The sequence below is a fragment of the Heterodontus francisci genome, unplaced genomic scaffold (assembly GCF_036365525.1).
Source record: "Heterodontus francisci isolate sHetFra1 unplaced genomic scaffold, sHetFra1.hap1 HAP1_SCAFFOLD_186, whole genome shotgun sequence".
In the NCBI taxonomy this organism is placed as follows: domain Eukaryota; kingdom Metazoa; phylum Chordata; class Chondrichthyes; order Heterodontiformes; family Heterodontidae; genus Heterodontus; species Heterodontus francisci.
In genome coordinates, this window is record NW_027142077.1 from 3,232,414 (window position 1) to 3,249,405 (window position 16,992).

Below are 16,992 nucleotides of genomic sequence, written 5' to 3' on the forward strand. Positions count from 1 at the left end.
CCACATCCCATGAATGAATTAAAAAAAAGTCACGAGGGAAAAGGTACTGAACAAACTATTGTGATTGAAGGCAGACAAATCCCCAGGGCTTGATGGCCTACATCCTAGGGTCTTAAAGGAAATAGCAACTGAAATAGTGGATCCATTGGTTATAATATTCCAAGATTCCCTGCATGCGGGAAAGGTTCCAGTGGATTGGAAAAATGCCTGTATAACGCCCTTATCCAAAAAGTGAGGGAGGCTTAAAGTAGGAAACAGTAGACCAATTAGTTTAACATCTTCTTTTCTTTTGGGTCTCCTTATCTCGAGAGACAATGGATACGCGCCTGGAGGTGGTCAGTGGTTTATGAAGCAGCGCCTGGAGTGGCTATAAAGGCCGATTCTAGAGTGACAGGCTCTTCCACAGATGATGCAGAGAAATTTGTTTGTCGGGGCTGTTACACAGTTGGCTCTCCCCTTGCGCCTCTGTCTTTTTTCCTGCCAATTACTAAGTCACTTCGACTCGCCACATTTTAGTCCCATCTTTATGGCAGCCCGCCAGCTCTGGCGAACGCTGGCACTGACTCCCACGACATGTCACAGGATTTCATGTCGCGTTTGCAGACGTCTTTATTGCGGAGACATGGACGGCCGGTGGGTCTGATACCAGTGGCGAGCTCGCTGTACAATGTGTCTTTGGGGATCCTGCCATCTTCCATGTTAATGACAGGGCCAAGCCAACTCAAGCTCCGCTGGCTCAGTAGTGTGTACAAGCTGGGGATGTTGGCCGCCTCGAGGATTTCTGTGTTGGAGATACGGTCCTGCCACCTGATGCCAAGTATTCTCCGGAGGCAGCAAAGATGGAATGAATTGAGACGTCGCTCTTGGCTGACATACGTTGTCCAGGCCTCGCTGCCATGGAGCAAGGTACTGAGGACACAGGCCTGATACACTCGGACTTTTGTGTTCCGTGTCAGTGCGCCATTTTCCCACACTCTCTTGGCCAGTCTAGACATAGCAGTGGAAGCCTTTCCCATGCGCTTGTTGATTACTGCATCTGGAGACAGGTTACTGGTGATAGTTGAGCCTAGGTAGGTGAACTCTTGAACCACTTCCAGAGCGTGGTCGCCAATATTGATGGATGGAGCATTTCTGACATCCTGTCCCATGATGTTTGTTTTCTTGAGGCTGATGGTTAGGCCAAATTCATTGTAGGCAGCCGCAAACCTGTCGATGAGACTCGGCAGGCACTCTTCAGTGTGTGATGTTAAAGCAGCATCGTCATTAAAGAGGAGTTCACTGATGAAGACTTTCCATACTTTGGACTTCGCTGTTAGACGGGCAAGGTTGAACAACCTGCCCCCTGATCTTGTGTGGAGGAAAATTCCTTCTTCAGAGGACTTGAACGCATGTCAAAGCAGCAGGGAGAAGACAATCCCAAAAAGTGTGGGTGCGAGAACACAGCCCTGTTTCACGCCACTCAGGATAGGAAATGGCTCTGAGGAGGAGCCACCATGTTGAACTGTGCCTTTCATATTGTCATGGAATGAGGTGATGATACTTAGTAGCTTTGGTGGGCATCCAATCTTTTCTAGTAGTCTGAAGAGACCATGTCTGCTGACGAGGTCAAAGGCTTTGGTGAGATCAATGAAAGCAATGTAGAGGGGCATCTGTTGTTCACGGAATTTCTCCTGTATCTGACGAAGGGAGAACAGCATGTCAACGGTCGATCTCTCTGCACGAAAGCCACACTGTGCCTCAGGGTAGACGCGCTTGGCCAGCTTCTGGAAACTGTTCAGAGCGACTCGAGCAAAGACTTTCCCCACTATGCTGAGCAGGGAGATTCCACGGTAGTTGTTGCAGTCACCGCGGTCACCTTTGTTTTTATAGAGGGTGTTGATGTTGGCATCGCGCATGTCCTGGGGTACTGCTCCCTCGTCCCAGCACAGGCATAGCAGTTCATGTAGTGCTGAGAGTATAGCAGGCTTGGCACTCTTGATTATTTCAGGGGTAATGCTGTCCTTCCCAGGGGCTTTTCCACTGGCTAGAGAATCAATGGCATCACTGAGTTCTGATTTGGTTGGCTGTATGTCCAGCTCATCCATGACTGGTAGAGGCTGGGCTGCATTGAGGGCAGTCTCAGTGACAGCATTTTCCCTGGAGTACAGTTCTAGGTAGTGCTCAACCCAGCGGTCCATTTGTTTGTGTTGGTCAGTGATTACGTCCCCTGATTTAGATTTGAGGGGGGCGATCTTCTTGATGGTTGGCCCAAGAGCTGTCTTCATGCCATCATACATTCCTCTGATGTTTCTGGTGTCTGAGGCCAGCTGAATATGACTGCATAGGTGTTGCCAGTAGTCGTTTGCGCAGCGCCTGGCTGTTCTTTGTGCAGTACTTCTGGCTGCTTTAAGTGCTGCGGATGTTAAATCGCTGGGGGCTTTCTTGTAGTTCAACAGTGCAATGCGCTTAGCGGCTATGACAGGTTCCAACTCTTCATTATGAGATTGAAACCAGTCTGCTTTTCTCTTCGCACTTTTGCCGTAGGTGGTCAAAGCTGACTCATAGATGGCGTCTCTGATGTGGGCCCACTTGGTCTCAGCATCCCCTGTGGGAGTGTTCTGAAGGGCTGTTACAAGTGAATTTAGAAATTTTTGTAACAGCTGTGGGTGAGAAATTCTGCTAGTGTTGATGCGCGGGTGGCCCTTCTGCTTGGAATGATGCAACTTCTTTGGTCTGAGTCTAACCTTGCTGCACACCAGGGAGTGGTCGGTGTCGCAGTCTGCACTGTGGAAGCTGCGTGTGATTTGAACACTGTTTAAGGCGGCTCGCCTTGTGACAATGAGGTCTAGCTGGTGCCAACGACGCGATCTTGGGTGCCTCCATGAAACCTGGTGACAGGGTTTCGTGTGAAAGAACGAGTTGGTGATGCAGAGGTTCTGATAGGTACACAACTCAAGCCGTCTCAGCCTGTTCTCATTCATCCTTCCAACGCCATAGCGCCCAAGGCAGGAGGGCCATGAGTCATGGTCGGCCCCAACCCTGGCATTAAAGTCCCCCAGCAGGAATAGGTGTTCGGTGTTGGGGATGCTGCTAATGATTTAGTTTAGTTTAGAAATACAGCACTGAAACAGGCCCTTCGGCCCACCGAGTCTGTGCCGACAATCAACCACCCATTTATACTAATCCTGCACTAATCCCATATTCCTACCAAACATCCCCACCTGTCCCTATATTTCCCTGCCACCTACCTATACTAGTGGCAATTTATAATGGCCAATTTACCTACCAACCTGCAAGTCTTTTGGCTTGTGGGAGGAAACCGGAGCACCCGGAAAAAACCCACGCAGACACAGGGAGAACTTGCAAACTCCACACAGGCAGTACCCAGAATTGAACCTGGGTCGCTGGATCTGTGAGGCTGCAGTGCTAACCACTGCGCCACTGTGCCACCCAAAATGTTATGGAGTTGCTCGTAGAACTGGTCTTTAGCTTCATGAGGGGAGCAGAGTGTTGGAGCATGGATGCTGAGTAGGTGTACAGGACCAGAGGTGGTGAGCAGTCGGATGGACAGTATGCGTTCCGAGCCATTTGAGGGAGGCTCTATCATGCTGAGCAAGGAGTTTCAGATGGCGAAGCCCACTCCATGCTGTCTTGGTTCTTCAGGATCCCTGCCCTGCCAGAAGAAGGTGTAGCCTTGCTCTGCTAGAGATCCACTCGCGGGGAGGCGTGTCTCCTGAAGTGCTGCAATGTCTACATTGAGTCTACTGAGCTCGTTGTTAATGATGGCGGTCTTCCGAGAATCGTTGATTTGTGTAAGGTCTTCCGACAGGCCAGGACACATAGTTCTGACGTTCCAGCTTGCAAAGCGAAGAGCTGGGACCTTCTTTCCTTTTTTCGTGTTGTTTGCTGCGGTGTATCAGTCCACCTTTTGGGCAATGACCCTGAGCTCCAAGCACACATTGAAGCAGGTAGACTGTGGCGGGACAGAACCTTATTGACCGTGGGCTGCCCGGTTTGAGGCGGGCAGTAGCTGTCCAGTGAGGTGCAATGACCTCTCCCACCGACAAAGGCAACCCGTGGCGCCCAGTTTCTACGCCAATTTATCTGGACTTATAACCCGTAACTGCTGCCTTCCGTGTTGTGTCAGTCGCTGTGAGGCAACTATGGAGTGACCTCTCCATGGCGCATGCCTGGGCAAGTTTATGGTGGTTGAGAGTTGCCCAGTCGTCAAAACCCCCCTCTCGGCCTTTCTGGTGGGGTCCAAAGGAGTGCAGGACACGACGTTTGGCACCGGTATGGCTGCAGGAACTGCCGGAAACATGCCAAAGGTGACACATGACCGCCTACGGGGTTCCACTCCGGATTATCTGTTCGGGTTTACTCCCTGAGCCTTGGTCTCTCCCGAGACGCCCACAAGGCAGTTTGACTGTTAGGGCCCCTACACAGGTGTAGGATGGTGCCTGTGGGAGGAGGGGATGCGAGGGGGAGGGGTGGAGGGAGGAGTGGTGTGGAGGGTGGGGAGGTGCGAGGGGGAGCTGGGAAGGGGGCTGTAAGGGGGTGGGGGGTGCAGGGGAAGCGGGTGTTGGGGGAAGATTGTGCGAGGGGTGGTGGGCAGGGACGGGGTTGTAGGGGGGTGAGCTGAGAGGGTGGAGCAGGGAAGGGGAAGGGGGGAAAAGGGGGGGAATGAGGTTGCAGGTAATAAGGTCCCTAGTGCCCACCATCGACGTCCGGAAACTCATCCACGTCCTTCAGGAGGTGAAGCATCTTTTGGCAGACTTACAGAGGTGATTACATTCACTAAGGGTTTTTTCTCACTGGTTTAAATAAAGGCATGCAGCATTGCCGACAGTGCGCTGCAGATGCTCTCCGAGCCATCTCCCGCGGGCGCTTTGATGTTGCAGCCGGGGGGCCGTTCGTGGATTTTTTGGGTGTTCGGGGCACCTTTTCTCAAGACTTCTCTCGGGTCCCGCTGCTCCTTCTTCACCTCAATGGACTTACCGCATGCCGTGGCTGCAGACACTCTGGGCAGTGAAGACATCAGGATCGGAGATTAAAGTATCGGCAGCTGTGCTCTTCAGTTTCATCCGGATCAATTTCATTGAGAAAACAAAGAGCAGGTGTGGCTGGGGGAGGGCAGTGGGCCCAGGTAAAATACACTAAACTGTTAGCTTTTAATTCGGGCTAAAATGAACTGATATAAAGAGCCAGGGGAGTTTAAACAGTTTAAGAGGGTAGATTGGGGGAGAAAACATTAGGAATGGGAGCAGATGGCCATGGATATCGTTGAACAGTAAGGGAGCTTCCAGCCCAGGAGCCATCTTGAATTCTTGAATTAGTGGCTAATAGTTTAACATCTATCGTTGGGAAAGTGTCACAATCCATTATTAAGTAAGTAATAACAGGACATTAAGAAAGTCAAAAGCAACCCATCAGAGTCAGGTTTTATGAAGGGTCAATCGTGTTTGACGAATTTGCCAGAGTGCTTCGAAGCTGTGACAAGAAATGTGGAAAATTGGGATCCTGTAGATGTAGTATATCTAGACTTCCAGAAGGCATTTGTAAGGTGCCACACGAAAGGTTAATACACAAGGTAAGATAACATGGGGTTAGGGGCAATTTATTAGCTTGGGTAGATGATTGGCTAACCAACAGAAAACAGAGAGTCGGGATTAATGAGTCTTTTTCTGGTTGGCAAGATGTAATTCGTGGGGTGCCTCAGGGTTTGGCCCTTGGGCCCCAACTATTTACAATCTATCTCAATGACGGATGCAGGGATAGAAGGTACTATTGCCAAATTTGCAGATGACACTTAAATAGATTGATTAGTAAGTTGCAATAAATACATAAGAAATTTACAAATTGATATGGATAGGTTTGGTGAATGGGACAAAATTTGGCAGATGGAGTTTAACGTGGTTAAGTGTGAGGTTATCCATTTTGGTCAGAAAAATAGAAAGGTAAATTATTATCTAAATAGAGAGAAACTTCAGAGTACTTTGGTGCAGAGAGATCTGGGTGGCCTCGTGCATGAATCACAGAAAACTAGTTTGCAGATACAGCAGGTGATAAGGAAAGCAAATTGAATTTTGGCATTTATTGCTAAAGGAATAGAATATAAAAGTAGGGAAGTGTTGCTGCAACTGTACAAGGCATTAATGAGACCGCGGCTGGAGTATTGCGTACAGTTTTGGTCTGCTCACTTGAGGATGGATGTAGTTGCATCGGAGACAGTTCAGAGGAGGGTCACGAGATTGAATCCAGGGATGAGGAGTTTGTCTTATGAAGAGAGATTAAGCAGTTTATGCCTTTACTCTCTAGAGTTTAGAAGAATGAGACGAGATCTAATGGGGTATATAAGATCATTAAAGGATTGATAAAGTAGACGTAGAGAAGATGTTTCCTCTCGTGGGGCAATCTAGAACGAGAGGTCATAGTTTTAGGATAAAGAGGGTGCAGATATAAAACAGAGATGAAGAGAAATTTCTTCCCTCGAAGAGTTGTGAGTCTGTGGAATTCACTACCCCATAGTGCGGTGGATGCCGGGACATTGAGTAAATTTAAGGAGGAGATGGACAGATTTTTATTAGAAATGGGTTGAAGCGTTATGGAGAACGGGCAGAAAAGTGGAGTAGAGGCCGAGATGAGATCAGCAATGATCATATTGAATGGCAGAACAGGCTCGAGGGGCTGAACTGCCTACTCCTGCTCCTAGTTCTTATGTTCTTATCTGGATTGATCCAGGCAAGAGCGGCTGAAGGATCCATTATCTCTCTCCATGTTGTCTATTGATGTATCTGCTGTGTGACGGAGACCACCTATGTCGCGTAAGGTGAATTATACCATCTGCTACCTCAGCAGGGGGAAGCAGGATGAGAGATCCCGTGGCTTTGTCAGGATAGCAGAATTCCTGATGGTGTAGGTATCTCTGCGGGGCCCCCATGTCAATGGGGAGAGGCACAGGAACTGAAACAACTCCCAGTCCATTAATGTACAGTTGGTGTGTGAGCATGCCCAGTACATCATGTTGGTTAATGTCCACTATCCTGGCAGCAGCCACCATACCTTCATTCTGAAGCAGTCAGCCATTCCCAACACTTCAGGCCTCCATGCAGAACCAGAATGTGGCTCATGACCTCTAAACTTTAGACACCCCTTCCCACACACAAAACCACCAGGTGAAGCAATGGTTCCGATGTCTGAACCGCTCGGGGGGAGTCCTCCAGTACACACTGGATCAGGTGTTCAAGTTCATTGTGTTCTGCTGCACCCTTCATAATCCTCACCATCATGAGTACACAGGCATTGGCACCAGGAATCCGGAGGCCAACTCAGGAGGAGGAGGAGACAGGGAGTATATTTCCTGGATGCCTTCGACCCGGACAGGCTGTCGGAGAGTCCCTGCTAAGATTCCAGTTCGCATCGGACAACCTCCCTTTCCCATCTTGGATCCCCCATTCTCCACCATTACACCCATCTGAGACGCCCCATCACTGTGTCTCCTTTATCACCATCCTGCAACCACCAACAAAAACCTTTTCATTAACATCTTTATCCAACAACACATCCAATTGTACAAACAAAACTGAACTATTCACCCTTGTGTATTCCCTTAGTGCCTGTCTTGTGGATTTCCTCAACTTGCCTAGTTCTCCTACATAGTGTTTCCCCAGTGGCTGCAGCATGGCTGATGGAAGGCTGCTGACTTTCACTGGGGGTGACCGCAAATGGGCTTGCAGGACGTCCTCGTGCAGCTCTGTGACGTGAAAGCTCGGATTCGGATTTCAACACCTCGACATGGGCAGCAGCTCCAGCAATATTCACATCTGAGTCCTGTGTATTATAACCCGTCTGTGACCTCGTCCTCCGGTGAGCTGACATATGAACTATCCTTTCCCCCTGGCCTGGCTGCAGCTCACTCGTGCTCGGTGACTCACCACGTGCAGATTCCGACTCTATATCAGCCTCTAAGTTACACGCACTGTAAGTATTTGATCTGGTGACTGTGAGGGTCAGAACAAGTGATGGGTCTTCACCATCAGTGCTGTGCTGCTGCTCTCTTTCTATCTCCTGAAGCTGCTGTGACTGGGAAGCTGGCATTATTGGGTTATCATTGGAAAGTATAACATCAGAAGGGGAGGGTTGGGGTGAGGGATTGGGGGTGGTGGAAAGCAGGAGGTCCATGATCCCACCATCTGCAGCTTGTACATCAACATTTCTGACGTTTACCAGTTCTGATGAAGTGTCACAGATCTGAAACATTAACTCTGTTTCTCTCTGCGCCGATGCTGCAGGACCAGCTGAGTATTTCCAGCACTTTCTGTTCTCTTCCCTGAGCTCTGGTATTCTCTTCCTAAACCTTAAATACAGTAAGTTGCAGAGAGTCCAGTTTTAGGGAGTACTACTTGTACAGAGTACTAAATACAATAAAGTTAGTTAACTATTGCATTTAGCATTTCACTTAATTTTATTCTGAACTTCTAGTTTCTTTGTGACAGCTGGACAGTTCATTGATTCTCATGGAATAAGAGGGTCAGTGTCAGCTTGGATAAAAAATATAAACTGGCTTAATGAGAGAAAACAGTGAGTTGTGGTAAACAGTTGCTTTTTTCAGACTGGAGGAAGGTAGACAGTGGTGTTTCCCCAAGGGGCAGTGCTTGGATCACTGATATTTTTCTGATATATATATAAATAATTTGGATATTGGAACACAGAACACACAGATCGAGGGAGCTTCTGCTCATATCCACCATTCCCAGTTCCTGCTTTAGAGCCATAGACTCAACGGCTGGAAGGTACCTCTGTGTGGTTGTGGTGGTGACATCTCTCTCACTGTCAGTGACTGTGGTTAGTCTTGTTCTTAGACTGGTCTGAAGTTTAGGCCCAGGTTAGTACATACCCTGGTAATTTCCAGTTATCTTGTCGTCCTTGTATGGAGGAGATTGAGCAGAGACTGTGAGGCTCACAAATATGTTGTCCTAAGAAGAACCGGGATATCTGGCTTTGTGCTTGGAGACAGCAGCCACTACTGCCCACTGTTGACGGATTGTGTCTGAAACTGTCGGATTTTATCTCAAAACAGGGCGTGGGCAGCTTCAGAGGAGGCAGAGCTTTAACACGGGTCTAATTCCCTCATAGCCCCTCCTCACATCTTCTAACTCCTCCCCTAGTCTGGGAGTTTCTGCCTGTTAGTAAGTGTTTTGGTCCAGTATTTGTTCTAATTTTCTCTGTGGATAATATACTCCATCACGTGGCTCCTGATCCAACAGTAACTGATTGTACAGGATGCCAATGTTCTCCTACCAACCTTCATTTTCCTTCTGTAAATTGTTCATCTCATCCTTCAATTCTTTGTGTCTTTTATTTAACCGTCAGGTGCAGAGATGTGCCCCATTAACCAACTTATCTCAACTCTTTTTTACCTTAAATTTGCATTTCTGGACATCCTCAGATATTCTATTGAGAATTAAATCGTAATCCCCATCATACTGCTCGATAATCCTTAGGATGTCCGTCTCCCCAGTTGTGCCTGTTTTTTTTCTCTGCCAGGTTATCAATTGACTATTTCCTGTGATATGCTAATGACATTGTATTTCTGGTTTTACTTATTCAAACTCTCTTAAAGCTCCCCCACCGCCCGCACCCCACCCCCCCCCCCCCCCACCCCACCCCGCTCTTAGTGATGAGCACACCGTGTTCTGGTGTAAACTTTCTTTCGATCTCGAGATGTCCAAACCAGTCCCAATGACGATCACACGTGTTTCACTGCACATTCTCTCTATCTGTGACAACTCCCTGCCCAGTCTCTGCAATAACCCCAAGTTTTTGACCTATTCTAATCTTTCTCTGTCTCCATATCTCCTACCCATTCGTGCAATGATCACTCAACTGAGTTTGTCATTTCAACTCTGGACGAGGTTTGGGGACTGTAGTTACAGTGTCTCTGGGTCTGTAACATGAACAACAAATGGAGCAGAGGCTGCAGTGAGGGGATGCTCTGTAAAGAGGGAGGACGAAGGGGATCTGCCCTACCCACGCAGGGTTTTCCAAGAGCACTATTCCTACCTACACCTAACCCAGAAGCAATGTGTGAGGTGACTCTGATTTAATAAGGATCTGGTCACAGAGCTGTGTCACCTCCTGTAACACGACCTGGAGCCTCACACCAGGGTGAGGACGTAGCTGTTAGTTGCCGTTAAGGTCACAGTTTCATTGAACTTCTATGTATCTGGATCTTCCCAGGCAGGAGCAGGAGACGTATCCCACATAGAGTGGTAGAAATTGATGGAGTCATGGAGTCATGTACGACACAGAAGGAGGCCATTTTGCCCCTCTGTGCCAGCTCTGTGTGGAACAATTCAGTCAGTCCCAATCCCCTGCTCAATCCCCGTATCCCTGCAAGTTCACTTCCTTCAGGTGTCCATCCAGTTTCCTTTTAAAATCATTGATTGTCTCGGCTTCCACCACCCTCATGGGCAGTGAGTTCCAGCTCATTACCATCCACTGTATAATATTTCTTCCTCATATCCACCTGCATCTCTTATCCAAAACCTTCCATCTGTGTCCCTAGTCCGTGTTTCATCAGATAATGAGAAGACTTTTTCCTTGTCTATCTTACCGAAGCCTATCATAATCTTGAACACCTTTATCATACCTCTCTCAATCTCCTTTACTCCAGAGAGAACAACTCCATCTTCTCCAAACTAACCTTGTAACTAACCATCCCGCTCCCCACCACCCCCCACCCCCCCACCAGCTCCAATCCCTGGAACCATTCTGGTAAATCTCCTCGGCACCCTCTCACGGACCTTCACATCCTTCCTAAAGTGTGCTGACCAGAACTGGACACAGTTCTCTAGTTGGGGCTTAACCAAAGCTTTATACAGTTTCAGCATAACTTCCCTGCTTTTGTATCTTTGCCTCTAATTATGAAGCCCAAGATCTGATCAGCTTTGCTTCACACTCTCCATATATGTTCTTCCACCTTCAATGATCAATGCATATAGAGCCCCAGGTCCCTCAGTTCCTGCACAAGCTTTAGAACTGTCCCATTAAGTCTCTATTGCTTTCCTATTCCATCTGACAAAATACATCACCTCACACTCCTCTGTATTAAATTCCACCTGCCACTTCTCTGGCCATTCTGCTAGCCTATCTATATCCTGTTGTAGGCATTTTGCATCATCCTCACTGGTTACCACTCCTCCAAGTATGGCAATATTGGAAAATATTGAAATTCTAATCTGAATTCCAAGATCCATCTCATTTATATATATAAAGCAAAAAAAAAAGCAGTTGGTCCTCGCACTGACCCTTGGAAAACATCACTGTCTACCATCCTCCAGTGTGAAAAACAACCGTTTACCACCACTCTGCCCGAACTATCTCTTCTTTGAAGGTAGCCCATTGTTCAGATCCTGTTTTCCTGCCAAACGTTGACTCTAATTTATTCGCCCCAGCTCCATTTTTACACTGGTTGACTTGTTGAAGTTGACTTTCTCATAGTTAATTATTCTTACTCTGGATTGCTCTTTGTCCTTTCCCATAGTCAACAAAATGTTATGATACAATGATCACTGTCCTCTAAATGTTCTCCTACTGATACTTAATCCACTTGGGTCCAGCTCATTCTCGAGAACCAGGTCTAGCAGTGTCTCCTTTCTCGTTGGACTAGCAACATATTGTTGTAGAAAAGTTTCCTGCACACACTGTAGTAACTCTTACCTGACTCTGCCCTTTACGATACTACTATCCCAGTCCATATTAGGATAATGAATGTTCCCCCATTGTAACTACTCTATAATTCTTGCATCTTTCAGTAATTTTCTTGCAGATTTGTTCCTCCACATCCTTCCCATTAGCTGATGGCCTATAGATAACACCGAGCAATGTAAATGAATGTTTTTTTGTTCTTTAGCTCTATCCAAATAGATTCTGTCCTTCACCCACCTACGCACCCACCCAGCCCTACTCCCACGTCCCCACACACGTCCCCGGGACTTTCACTCTCTCCAGCATTATAATGTTCTCCTTAATCAATACCACCACTCTTACTCCTTTTCTCCCTTTCCTATTTTTCCTGAACACCTTGTATCCAGGAATATTTAACACCCAGTTCTGCCCTTCTTTGAGCCAGATCTCTGTCATAGCCACAACATCATATTTCCACATGGCAATCTGCACCTGTACCTCACCAGTCTTATTAACCACACTCCGTATTCACATACATGCACATCAACCCTGATGTAAACTTTATTACTTCCTCCCTTACTCAGACCCCAACTAATAACTTTCTAAACCCTACTATAGTGTTATCCATCTCTCCCAGTATTCTGTGCACTTTAGAATTCCTCTCTGATGTTTACTCCTGGTTCCCACACACCTGCCAATTCAGTGTAAACCCTCTCCAATAGCACTAATAAATCACCCTGCAAGGAAATTAGTTCCAGCTCTGTTGAGGTGCAACCGTCCGGCCTGTACAGATCCCACATTCTCCTGAACTGGTCCCAGTGTCCCAGCAATGCAAACCTCACCGCTTCTGCAGCATCCTCCCAGCCACACATCCATCTGTACTATCCTCCTATTTCTATACTCACTCGCACGGGGTACTGGCAGTAATCCGGAGATTACTACTTTGAGATGGCTAACTTGACCATGACACCAGGGAGGAAACACACCATCTTGGATGCATGTCTGCGGCCTCAGAAACGCTCGTCTGTTCCCGTGACTATCGAATCTCCTGTCACTGTCAACATTCTAGTCTTCACTGTATCCCCTCCCACCCCCAGTACAGGTGAGACAGCCCGGGTACCATGGCCTTGTCTCTGGCTGCAGTCCCCAGATGAAACATCACTTTCCTCAGTATTGAATACTGGTTGGAGAGTGAGATGCACTCTGGGGTCTCCTGTGCTACCTGCCTGATTCTTCTTGACTGTAATTCTTCTTCCCATAATCTGTGGGGTGACCACATCTATAACGTGCCCTTCACAAATTACTCAACCTCACGTATACACCACAGAGGCATCCGTGGTCCCACCATCTGCAGCTTGTACATCATTCAAGACAGCATGATGAAGAGGAGGTGGGAGTTAAGAAGGGGCATAAGGCAGGAACATAATGTCATCCTGAATGCTCTCGGTGATGCCGGATGCTACGGGCTCTGTCACAGCCTTTCCCATGAGGAGGAGAACGAACTCCTCCCTCAGGCTCAGGGGATGAAGGTAAGCTTGGATCCCGACAGTTCACTGCTGCTCCCTGTCCTTTAAGAGAGAGAGCTGAATGTCAGTGATTATGTTGCACTGTGTTTGGGAGATATGCCTGCAATAGCTGAATAGCCGGTGGTGTGTGAAGGCAGTAAAAGGTGGATGTGAGGCTGGTATCAGTGGAAGGTATGTAAAGGTGATGTGGAGTATGTAAATGTTAGGTGTGAGTCCTGAGTGATAAAGACTGCTGATGGGTGAGTGATGGGGGTGTGGTACATTGAGCAGTGTGAGAGGTTGGTGATGTTGGCGGTAGGAGATGCCATGTGGAAATGAATTCACTGACATTGATCACCCGTGTGAGCTCATTCTACTTCTTCTGGCTCTGCTGCCAGTTCCTGGGGCCAAGCTTCCTGCATTGACCTCCCTGGCCACCTGCTCCCATTCCCTTCGGAGTGCGTTTCTTGAGGGTCTCCATCCCACCCCACTGATACATGGCCTCTCTTCTCCTGTCACCCTCCATGACTAAGGCCTCCAGCACTACATCCGTGAATCACAGAGCCCTCTCTCTGTGCTAGTATTCAACCTAACTTTTCTCCAATTGCAGCATTCACAGTCAGCAGCAGCAGCCTCCTGTGATTCAGTTCAGCTTCCCTTTAAGAGGGACAGACGGCCTTTATAGGCTGAATCCTGGCTGAAACACGTGCTAGACTCAGACACAGTTAAGTCTCCTGTTAAGCGTGCAGACAGACAGCAGCGCGGGTCACCCTGGGCGGCCCCTAGAATTTATGGAAATGAAATGAGGAGGCTCCAGAAATGTTGTGTCATCTGCCTCAAGTGGCAGATCATGACCCCTCTGCTCAAAAAGCGATGCAAACCCGGTTTGATCTCTCTTTCTATTCTCCTTTCCCTCTTTCCCGCTTTCTCACTCTCTCTCCCTTCACTCTATGTCTTTTGCTCATAGAATTAGAGACAGGTGCAGCACTGAAGGAGGCTTTTCGGCCCTTTGTGTTAGTGCTGTTTCTTTGAAAGAGCTGTCTAATTATTACCACTCTCCTCCTTTACCCCCAGACTATTTTTTTCGCCTTTTCCAGTTTTTTTATTATAATTCCCTTTTGAAAGATATTATTGAATCTGCTTCCATCATGTTTTCGGGCAGTGAATTTCTGATCCCAACAACTCGCTGAGAAGGAAAATTCTCCTCATTTCACCTTTGGTTCTTTGTCAATTACCTTCAATCTGTGTCTTCTTGATACTGAACTTTCTGACACTGGAAACAGTTTCACATTAATTACCCCATCAAAACTCTTCATGATTTTGAATTCGATATTAAATCTCCTCTTACCCTTCACTGCTCTAAAGAGAACAAACCCAGCTTTTCCAATCTCCCCATGTAACTGAATTCCCAGATCCCTGGTACCATATGTTTCAAATTCTGCTATTCCATGTGTCATGTACTGGGATATGCTGTAGTGTTTTATATAGATTTAGCATAACTTCCAAGTTTTGTTTTCTATGCCTCTATTTATAAAGCCCAGATCTCACATGCTTTATTAACTGTTGTGCTAACCTGCCCTGTGACCTTCAGCGATTTACACATAAACTCCCCAGGTCTCTCTGTTCTTGCACTCCCTTTACAGTTGTAACATGTAGCTTGTGTTGTCTCTCCACATACATCCTTCTAAAAGGTATTACCTCACATCTCTGCTGTGACAATTCAAATTTCAGAAGATTGAAGACATTGTTTTCAGTCCCTGCTCCAAACTTAATTCCCTCGCTACCAACTCCATACCTCTCCCTGGCAATTGTGTGAGACTAAACCAGACTGTTCACACCTTGGTGTCATATTTGACCCCGAGATGAACTTCTAACCACATCTACACACCTTCACTAAAACAGCCTATCTGCACCTAGAAAATCATAGAAAAATCATGGAATGTTTACAACACAGAAAGAGGCCACTTGGCCCATTGTGTCTCTGCTATCCAAAAAACGACCTCCCCAGCCGAATCCCACCTTCTGGCATTTGGTCCCGAGCTCTGCAGATTAAATCACTTGAGGTGTAGCAAGGCACATTTAAAATGAGATGAGGTTTTCAGCCTCTACTACCCTTTCAGAAACTGAGTTCCAGACCCCCACCCCACCACACTCTGGGTGATTTTTTTTCCTCATCTCCCCTCTAATTTTTCTACCAATCATTTAAATCCATGCCCTCTTGTCACTGATCTCTCTGCTAAGGCGAATAGACACTTCACCTCCACTCTATCCAGGGCCCTCAACGTTTTGTACGTTTCAATCAGATTTCCCCTCAGCCTTCTCTGCTCCAAGGCGAACAACCCCAGCCTATCCAATCATTCCTCAAAGTTGCATTTTCCCAGTCCCGGCAACATGTTTGTAAATCTCCTCTGTACCCTCTCTAGTGCAATTAGATCCCTTCTGTCATGAGGTGACCAGAACTGCACGCATTACTCAAGTTGTGGCCTAACCAATGATTTATGTAGTTCCAGCAGAACCTCCCTGCTCTTATATTCAATACCTCGGCTCATAAGGGAAAGGATTCCATATGACCTCTTAACCACCTTATCGACCTGTCCTGCTACATTCAGCTATCTGTGGGCATTCACTCTAAGGTCTGTCACTTCCTCTACACTTCTCAATATTCTCGTGCATTCCTTTGCCTTATTTGACCTCCCCAAATGCATCATATCGCACTTATCTAGCCTGAATTCAATTTGCCACTTCTCTGCCCATCTGACCAGTCCATCAATATCTTCCTGCAGTGTACAGCTATCCTCCTTGCGATCTCCCACACGGTCAATCTTTGTATCGTCTGCAAACTTCTTGATTATGCCCCTACCTTTACTTCCAAATCGTTAATGTATGCGACATAAAGCAGGGGTCCCAGTACTGAGCCGTGTGGAATTTGCTTTTTTTTATTCATTCGTGGGATTTGGGCGTCACTGTCTGGGCCTGAATTTATTGCCCATCCCTTATTGCCCTTGAACTGAGTGGCTTGTGAGGCCATTTAATAGTCCATCACATTGTTGTGGGTCTGGAGTCACATGTGTCCAGATCAGGTAAGGACAGCAGATCTCCTTCCCTAAAGGGCATTAGTGAACCAAATGGGATTTTCAAACAATCGACAATGGTTTCATGGTCACCATTAGAGTCGCTGTTTAATTCCAGAACTATTAATTGATTTCAAATTTCATTCTGTGTCATGGTGGGATTCGAATCCATGTCCCCAGAGTGTTAACCTGGGTTTGCTGGATTTACAAGTGCAGTGACATTGCCACTACACCACTGCCTCCACTAAATGCTGCTGGAAACATCGTCTAAAACGCCTGTCAACAATTACTCTTTATTTTCCTGTCACTGAGCTAATTTTGCATCCACCTTGCTGCATTTCCCTGGATCCCCTGGGATTTTATTTTTAACAAGTCTGCTATGTGCGCCCTTGCTAAAAACTTTGCTAAAATCCAAGTAGACCGCATCAACTACATTAACCTCATCTAACGTCCTTGTTACCTCATCAAATAATCATGCAAGTTAGTCAGACACAATCTTGCCTTAACACATCTATGGTGATTATCCCTGATAAACCTGTGCCTTTCTAAGTGACAGTTTATGCTGTATCTCAGAATAGATTACAATAATTGTCCCACTCTGAGGTTAGACTGACTGGCCTGTAGTTATTCGGTCTGTCCTTCGCTCCCTTTTTAAACAGTGGTACAATGTTAGCAGTTCTCCAATCCTCCATCACCACACCTGTATCCAGTGAGAACTGGAAAATCATGGACATACCTTTGGTTATTCC